General features: G+C 35.4%; 1 non-coding gene across 1 annotated transcript; it reads left to right on the top strand.

The window, feature by feature from the left end:
• The first annotated feature begins 8816 nt into the window (after positions 1 to 8816).
• Positions 8817 to 8890, top strand: TRNAT-AGU (transfer RNA threonine (anticodon AGU)). The gene has a single exon. It is a non-coding gene; the product is annotated as a tRNA-Thr (tRNA).
• Positions 8891 to 9282: the final 392 nt, after the last annotated feature.

The raw sequence follows: 9282 nt of genomic DNA, 5'->3' as shown, positions 1-9282 counted from the left end.
GCCACCATGAAGTGCAAGTATTTACAAGAAAACCAGCTTTCAGGACATTACAACTTCACGCAAGACCTAACTGCAAGCAACAAATGCAAAGTTCTCAAGAGTTCCAAACTAAAAAAAATACTTATAACTCAAAAACCCCTAAAAATCTCACAAATCAAATCCATAACTCAAATTCTACCATTTTCCTATAACCACAGAAATCTCAATTCTTCCACAAAAACTAAACATCAGAGAACTTACATTTTACGGACACTGGCAGAAACCACCAGAAAACAAAACAAAAACCTGATACAACCAACTTGACACTAACAAGTCAAATACAAAACTTATGCCAAAACAAGAATTAACCCCAAATTCTGCAACAAGTCCAACCAAGAAAGAAAATTCAATAACTCAAAACAAATCTACTGCGATCCACTAGTAAATTCAAGACAAACTGCCTGTAATCAACAGAAAATTCCCACTCATGAGTACAGAACAAAAGTAAGTAATCTTCTCAAACTTATTTCAAACATTTTCACAAAACAAATTCCCGTTGTCACAAAATTCTCATTAAAATTCACTTTCTACAATTCACAAGACTAACTCAATTTCTACTGTTTAAACAATTCTCACATGACAACTCTTCACAAACTTAAAACTCAGAAGATAACTAATTTCAATTACTCTGATTCATTAAACTAATTAGAACTTCACTCAAGCTGAAGAATTCAATCAAAAAAAAAATTAAATAACCAAACATCACTATTGCTGATCTCAGGCAAAAATCCAAATCTAACCCATGTTAACTTTAAAACAGAATTTTTCAATTAAAAAAACAATCTACAATTTTTACTCATTCATTTGTATCATTATGCCTTCAGAACTTATAAAATTCATTGCTCAATACTAAATTAAATTTACTAACACCTTACACAATATACTGGAATCATATCAAAACATAGTAAATTAACAAAATAATAAGATACTTGGTAAGGTAGATAATCATGAAAACATTACATACATTTCACAAAATATTATTCAATCAAGTCTAAACTCAAAATTTTTCTAACGTTACCGCTCACAATTACACATTTCACAAGATTCTAGGTTAAATAAGTAGCAAAAACACACAAAAAAAATTTTTCTAGCTACGCATAGCTATGGCTTGTCTCATTCAGTAAAATAATTAGAGTCTTTAAGTCTCTTTCTCTTAGAAGTGCTCATAAAATGAGTCCAGTTTTTACCGACAAGCACTCGAAACTTTATACAAGGATACACAAATAGCATAGGATTATCGTGAAATAATTCATTTTCCATCTTGTATCATAAATCAGAAATGTACATCCAGAAAACACTCAAGGATTTTCAACAGTAAAAATGTACAGTACCTATTCTGCTACATTACAAAAAATATTTTTCCTAATTTTAAAGTTCAATTCTGATTGCCTAACGTTAAAGTCCAAAATTCCTGAAATTCACAAAGATTCTCAAAATTTATCCTCTTGTATTAACAAATAAGCAAACACATATCAAAATGAATTAATCCTAGCACATAGACTTAACTCCTTCATTAAAACAGTAAATTACACAAAATAGGTAAATTCAAAATCCAAATTCAATTCTCGATCCGATCCCCCACTAAGCAGAGGTCACGGCACCAATGTTATGTAAGAACGTGCCGTGAGAGGATCGTAAACATAAGAAAACATATGAAAGATATAAAGAAACTTTAGTAATATGTTTACACTATTAAATATCAGTTTATTCAAATTCCTCACAATAAAAATTAAACCTTATCCTCATCATAGAGTCTAATTTCTTATTTGTGTTACCTTTTAATTTACTTATTTTAGACACAGGGGAATTCTTCAATTTGTCATTTACTTTTTGTTACATTTAAATTCATGATTTGCAAATCTATTACATGACTCTTTTAATTTAACGGCTACCCGATCTATAACTTCTAAGAGGTTAAGGAAAACATATTATTTGCAATTCACATCTGTTCTTAGGAAGATTACACAAACAACTTAAATTATTACATCCTAATTCATATAAAAACCTTAAGGTTTGTCTTGGTAATTTAGAAGGGGAAAGGGAAACAATTGAAAGCCTGAGAATTAATTTAAGATTCGACGTTGTTATTTTACATTCCAAGGAAGTCGTTGAAACCTTACTTAAAGTTCAAACACAAAAAATAGACTTATCTTGTAAGGACGTCTTGAAGTGGAGGATTCGTATCCTAATAAGCGTTGACGTCGGCGGGGCTAATTTTTACGGTCACAAATGGATGTTTAAGAAGACATCGTCCTGACCTGGCAACATTGGCGAAACACACACGCAGGTAACTGGTTTTCATAACGACGAAGCTATTTTTCTCTGGAAAACAGAAACAGGAGCACTGCTGCCCAGCACGGCTGTCCGCCTGGTCTTGAAAGTCTTAAGTCACTCGCCCGGTTCAATTTCGCCTTTTAACCAGAACGCGGCAGGGGAGCATGTTTGCAGCTCCCGACCTAGAAACGGCTCTCTAGGCAATTACGGCTCGCCTGTTCTTGCTCATCCCAAGAGCAAGCTTCAAGAGTAACGTCCAAAGTAAGTTCTGCAAGCAAGTCTTGCTAAGTCTCGCACGAGAAGTCACACGAAAAAGTGATTCAAACTCGAATTTTCTTCCTCTCCTTCACAAACGCGGGCTCCCACTATGTCTTCAATTATCGCCCCCTTAATTTTGGCAAAATTTGCGTTTTCAACACCTGAATGCGGAAATAAGGGTGATCGCGCATGCGCGCCCTTCTTCACTTAGCCAACAACCGGACCCTCAATCACCAAAAACCTGAAAGACTTACATCGAAAGTCAAATGGCAACCTCAGGCCCTTCTGTCACGTACTTCCTGTCCTAAGGTCAACTGCAGAATGAAATTCCTTCTAAAACATTCTAAAGGACAAAGCGCGCGAAATTATGACTTAGCAAAATTGCCTTCCTTTCCCTGCTTCTTTTCACAATGAATCAAAGCTTGTACAAAAATTGCAAATAAAAGAAAAATAAATAATATTCTTTTAAACTAAATAATATTTCCAGAAGCATCTGTTTTTCCCCAAAATTAAAGCATTAAAAATAAATAATTCAGAATCAAATAAAATTAAGATTTCCATAAATCAGAAAATCATTCACCTAGTTTTTATAACGCTATCAGACAAATTCTCTACACAACAATGTGAGGCACAGAGTCCTGTGGTGGCAGCCAATGTCTGGAATGCCTGGATGTGTCATACTAGAGACACTTTTCATCGCTGGTGAGTACTCGATCAAATATGGATGCATTGCGGTGCCGAGTAAGCAATGACAAACAGGCAGCGACACGCTGTTGCTTGTTCGCATGGGACAGTGAGTTGTGTGCTCACTTGCTCAGCTTGTATGTCTTTCATATGCGGTGCAAATGGAATCTGATCGTTTCATCAGATACCTAGAAAGGTGCAGATCACCACACGTTTAGCTATTGTTACTCTCTATGGCTGCTCTCAGGTCCTCCTCGCTTGTGGCCGCGCTTGTGGCCGACCGCTGCGGGGTGCATCCCTGAGAAACATATCCCCTGATCTGAACTTCTGGAACCCCTTCCTAGCGGCTCATTCGTTAACGGAATCATCCCCAAAGGCCTGGCAAATTCGGCGACTTCATTCTGCTGCTGACAGGCCCACTTTAAAATCATACAGCAAACAACTCCGAAGGAGCACCTTGAGGCGTCCATTTCAATCAGTCGCTGTAGTTATTACCAATACAACTCGCTTTTATACTCTTGGATAATGTACGGAATCCCATCCTAACCGCTTCATCACCAAGTTTGGCGACTATTTTTATGTTGGGCTTCACTCTTCCAATGTCATATCAGAAACGGAAGGAGATTTTTTGGCTACCCTGTAAAAGCGCACTTTTCCCCAACATTTGGCATACCTGCTAGATGAATAAAATAAAATAAATAATGTAATAAATGAAGTCATTTAAAGACAAAATGCAATTAAAAATGATATTTTATTAGTAAAACATAAAATAATAGTAATTAGGCAGGATAACTTCTTTTTAGGTGAGGTTAACCCATGAAACCTTGCATCAATTTGATAGCTCTTTCAGGAGTGCAGACCTTTAGACAACTAAGTTTTCGTTTAGCTTAGACATAAGGAGCGTTATTTTCTCATGAAGACACACTTATCTGAAGAAAATTGTCGTTGATCTTCAGTCAGATAATAAATGTTTGCTCTTCTCAGACCCGAAAAAAATCGAGTTGAACATTTTTTCCTTCGATGAGATGTGTCGTTTGCCGAAATCTGAGATTTTATCCCTCTTTAAGTTCACAATTATTTTCACTTTTGCTTTGTTATTAACTTCATTATCAAAGAGTGATAACATGACTGTTTCTTCACATAAATACAAGAAGTGTTAGGCAAACTTATTTAGGGCTGCTTTAGAAACTGTTGTGCCAAAATTTTCGTAGTTCTTCAACGTATTCAAGAAGCATAATTCTTGGTTAGGTGCTTTTATCGTCACTGTGTACTCGAGGCAATGTTTTACATATATTGTGACAATAAACAAGCAAGCCACCCAACCGGTATAGTGGTTAGCGTCGCTGATTACCGTTCCGAAGCGCCCGAGCCGAAAGTCCTTTCGAGAGGCTGCTGATAAGAGAAGAGAGGTGGGAGACACTCGGACCTGTCCCCCCCCACGGGGTGCTCTCCATGAAAATTGGGGGCGAAAATGAGTTAAACTGTATTGTCACCTGTAAGGTGCACAAAGCTGTTGCCAATGACAGTTGAAAGTTTAAGCTCCTTGTTACGAAGATTTATGTGGGCTTGGGCTGACTATAGGTCATACAAGTGAGCATTAGCAACAAGAACATAAACATGCAAACCTCTTGCAGGGCTTGATTGTTCTTCGCGCTTATTTTGAATTGAGACTGAAGCAAACATATTTTTAAAGGGTTGCATATACAAAATTTAAACGTTCTGCCGCGACTCATTCTTGAGTTGTGCGCGATACATACGTACATACATATAGACGTCACGCAAAAATCTGTTTTGAATCCATTTTACAATCCGTTTTGGAAAAAAAAAAAAAGATTTCTTTTATTCTCTCCATATGTAGAGATATCACCCAAAAACATCGTTCAGATGAATTCGAGAGTGGTCAAAATCGATGTTTTCGTTGAAAAATGATACTCGAAATTTTTCGCGATTGAAGTACTTCCTTTACTTCGCACAAAATAGTAAAAAAGGGGAAAGTACGCGAAGAAATAAAGTATTGCAAATCAAATTTCAATCGAACCAACAAAATAGAAAGCTGAACTATGTAACTTAAAAAATGGTAATGGCCTCGTTAATGGTAATGGATTTGAATTTTTCGAAAATATTTCCTAACCGTTTTATATCATACGCAATTAGTTTTACTTTATGTTTTCTTTCGAACATATTATTCCTTTTATTTCACCCAAACAAATATATTTGCAACATTCTGAAGTAGAATATTTGAGACCAAAGAATTCGCAGACACTCAAAAGAGTCGAATTGTTTCCCTGTGTTGTTACATTTAGTGCTGCCGTTAAAGCAAACACAAGATTTCTCTGACGCCAGAATATTTACCAGAAGAACATTCACAGAAAGTATTCAACCATTCGGAGTGTCTTTCAGGTCCATATCTCTAAACGTTGGCATTACTGTAATGGTACTTAAGGGACCTGAAGAATGGAAAAAACAAACAAATCTGACTTTTTGGATCCATTAGCGATAGTAGATGTGACATAAGACTCATCAGAACCCACCGATGTTTTGAATATCCTTAGAAGTACAGGAAGTATTATTTTCATTGTTTTCGTGGCATCATTTCACCGAAAATGGAGAAGTGAAATTATTACATGTGTATTCAAATATTATCCCTGGTGGTTATCGAGATCTGTAATAATTATAATCGTATTCTTATAATGCTATTTTAGTTTGTTGAGGAGACTCACAAACTGAGAAATATTGCATAGAATTTCAATTTCTAATGCTATTAATCTTTTTCGCTTGAGAAATAAATACTATTATTGCAAGTTTTTATTTTTCATTCTCGAGTAAAATAAATTTGCCCACTTTAATATTAAACAAATGAAGAAATTCACAATTAATTATTAGCACAAATAAGCAAAAATTTATTGCCAAGTTCTGTTTCGTAGGAGCTTAGTCCCGCATTATCATAGCGTGGGTATTGTAAGCAATGTATGGAGACGAAGGTTCACTGCTTAACGTGGAAGTTGTGGGGATGTCCCCAAACAGCCTTGATTTTTTTATATTTGATTCAGCTCGATCGGGAGATAGCGTTTGACCATCATTCCCATATTAGACTTCATTTTCCACCCCTTTGTATAAACGTAAAGAGGGTACTTTATGCATACGTACTAAACGTAAAGAGGTATACATATGATGGCTATTCCTTTAGATTAAAATATTCAGACAAAAGTGAAACTAGGCAGTGGGTTTGCCGATCTAACAATTGCAATGGAAGCACTTCCATAAGTAAAGACGAGAAAATCATTGGCCAGAAATGTCATGTACGCCTAATAGACGAAGCAAAAATTGAAACCTAGAAATATAAAATGAATTTAGAAGATATCGGGAAAAGTTTATTCCGACGATATAGGCCTAAAATAAAAGTCATGGAAACATGTGAAATGAGATTTCAATATAATAATATAAAAAATAATTAAAAAAAAGTCTAAAAAGCTTCAAATTTTAACAGTTGCTCAAATCGGTTTGTTATGGTTTTTTACGCACTCATTGAGCTCGCAGTCTACCAGCCTGGTGTTGCACACACTTTTGTTAACGCCTTTTTTTAAAGTTTTATTATTAAGCATGACACTTACGCCACATACAATTCAATAATAAAATCATAAAAACAATAATAAAATCATAAAAAATTTAAAATCAGCATGTGTTTAAAATTCCCAATGCAGTATTAAGGGTTCGCATACATTTTTCTATTTTTTTCAATCTTTTCTCAGTTCATTGTATCAATGTTTAATTTATTTACTGAGATGGCTTAGAACGTTTTTTTTTCTGTTTTTTTTTTAATAATTAATGTTTTGTCTGTTACTTGCATTTTAAAATATCACTTTCTTCGCACTTAGGCTACATAAAATTCGATTCAACAGCAAAATCACAAAATATTTAAAAACAGCATATCTTTAGAATTTCCGATAGACAGTTTTGGAGCACTGGATAAATGTTTTACTTCCTGTAGTGTTGGCACTGCTCGCTTTTAAGTCGTTGAGTTTGTTAATCAAAAATTCCTTAAAGTTTCACAAAATATGAAATAAATAAATAATATATATATATATACATTGTCATTCTATGAAAATATTGAATGTTTTTAATTAGATAAATCTTGAATTGAATGCATTTTTATTATTTAAGTCAATCCGAATGAAAAGTAAGAAACGGATATTCTTAAAACAGCATTTTTGCTTACAAATAGCTTAGTTTGTTAATCCACAACTGACAGATTCAATTTGAAAGATAAATATCGTATATTTTTCCAAACGGAAAGAGGCTGAAGTGTAAAGTGGAAAACGCATTTATAGTGTTTCGATGTCAAATCCCATTTTGTGACTAATAGTCGCTCTGGAATTAAAAAAAAAAAAAAAAAAAAAAAAAAAAAAAAAGTATGCAACAGTTACAAGCACTGTCTTTACGTTATCATATTTACAGAAGAGGATGTAAAAAGAGACAGCTTTAAAAGTCATGTAAAGGATTATTTCCTGAACGGGTCCATTTGGAAATAAAATAACTGAATCTACTCGTTTATGAAGCTCGGGAACCAAATTGTAAAGACTAGAAGAGAAACACGCTAATGTGACAATCAAAATCGTAAAAACAACCTTGTATTTAGCGTAGGTATAATAAAACACTCAATCGATTTCGAGGGCAGCTAAAGGTCCCTCCTCATCAGGAGAAAGAAATACCTAGAAAGAAGAAAATAAAGGTGGTGTGTGGTGTATTTAATTATGGCAAAGCACACTAGGGCTATCTGCCTAAGGGAAGGGATGCCTTTCGTGGAGGACTTTCTAAGGGAAACCGGCTCGTATACACGTTACACATGGGGAAAACCACGAAAACGCCCATGCAGCCAGCCCGTTCGCGGGATTCGAACCTCGGACCGAAAATAAAGGAGTCACAGAAACACGTGGTCCTTATAAGTACTGCACGTGGTTATTATAACTAGATTTTCAATCAGAGTTGCACTGCCCGCCTACTTTTACTGAGCCAGGCTATCTGATCGACCATGAAAAATTAGCGAAGTTAAAATAGGGAGTGGGGGGCAAATTATTTGAAGTTCAGATTTTGAGCGTAAGGCGCATTTGCCCCCCCCCCCGCTCCCTATTTTAACTAATTTTTCATGCTCGATCAGATAGCCTGGCTCAGTAAAAGTAGGCGACCAGTGCAACTCTGATTGAAAATCTAGTTATAACCACGTGCAGTGCTTATAAAGACCACGTGTTTCTGTGACTCATTTATTTTCTTCTTTCTAGGTATTTCTTTCTCCTGATGAGGAGGGATTTTTAGCTGCCCTCGAAATCGATTGAGTGTTTCATTATACCTACGCTAAATACAAAGTTGTTTTTACGATTTTGATTTTCAAATTGTAAAGGCTATTTTGAAAATGGGCTGGAAGTTGTAGTTTAAAGAAGAAAATTGGGAATCAGAACAGGTTTTCTCCTGAATCCAAACGGAACAATAGAGGAATGCTTTCACCGTCGTTAAAGCAGAGTTAAATTTGATATAAGTATATATCAAAAATGGATAGCCCAGAGAGAGGCGCCGTGGCTTAGGTGGTTAAAGCGCCTGTCTAGTAAACAGGAGATCGTGAGTTCGAATCTCGCCGGCGCCTTAGCGAGACAGTTTTTTACCTCCCCCTGAAAACTGAACCGAGGCACTTAGCGATTTTTGCGGGCAATACGTAAAAGAGTAAAAGATCTTGTAAAAGAGTTTTTTTTCAATCTAGAATTAGATCGTAGGAAAAGGTTGTCAGAATACTGAAATTGAAGAATAACGATATAAAAGGTAAATTTTGAAAATTAATATTACTTAAATTATGATTTATTTTATAAAATACAAAGGTAAAACATATAGAAATTCTCATCAGTTTCGCTATAATTGTCTTCAATATACTTGAACTCAGAGTCAGAACTACTATCAGGGTCGGAAATATCGTCAGGAATATAGGTTATATCACTCGCGAAACGCTTCCTGCCAGACATCTCTGAGTTCTGAAAAGCGCGC

This window comes from Stegodyphus dumicola, chromosome 7, assembly GCF_044657685.1.
Source record: "Stegodyphus dumicola isolate Sdum_Otavi_A_Nest chromosome 7, ASM4465768v1".
Taxonomy (NCBI): domain Eukaryota; kingdom Metazoa; phylum Arthropoda; class Arachnida; order Araneae; family Eresidae; genus Stegodyphus; species Stegodyphus dumicola.
This window is presented reverse-complemented; position numbering and strand designations above follow the sequence as displayed.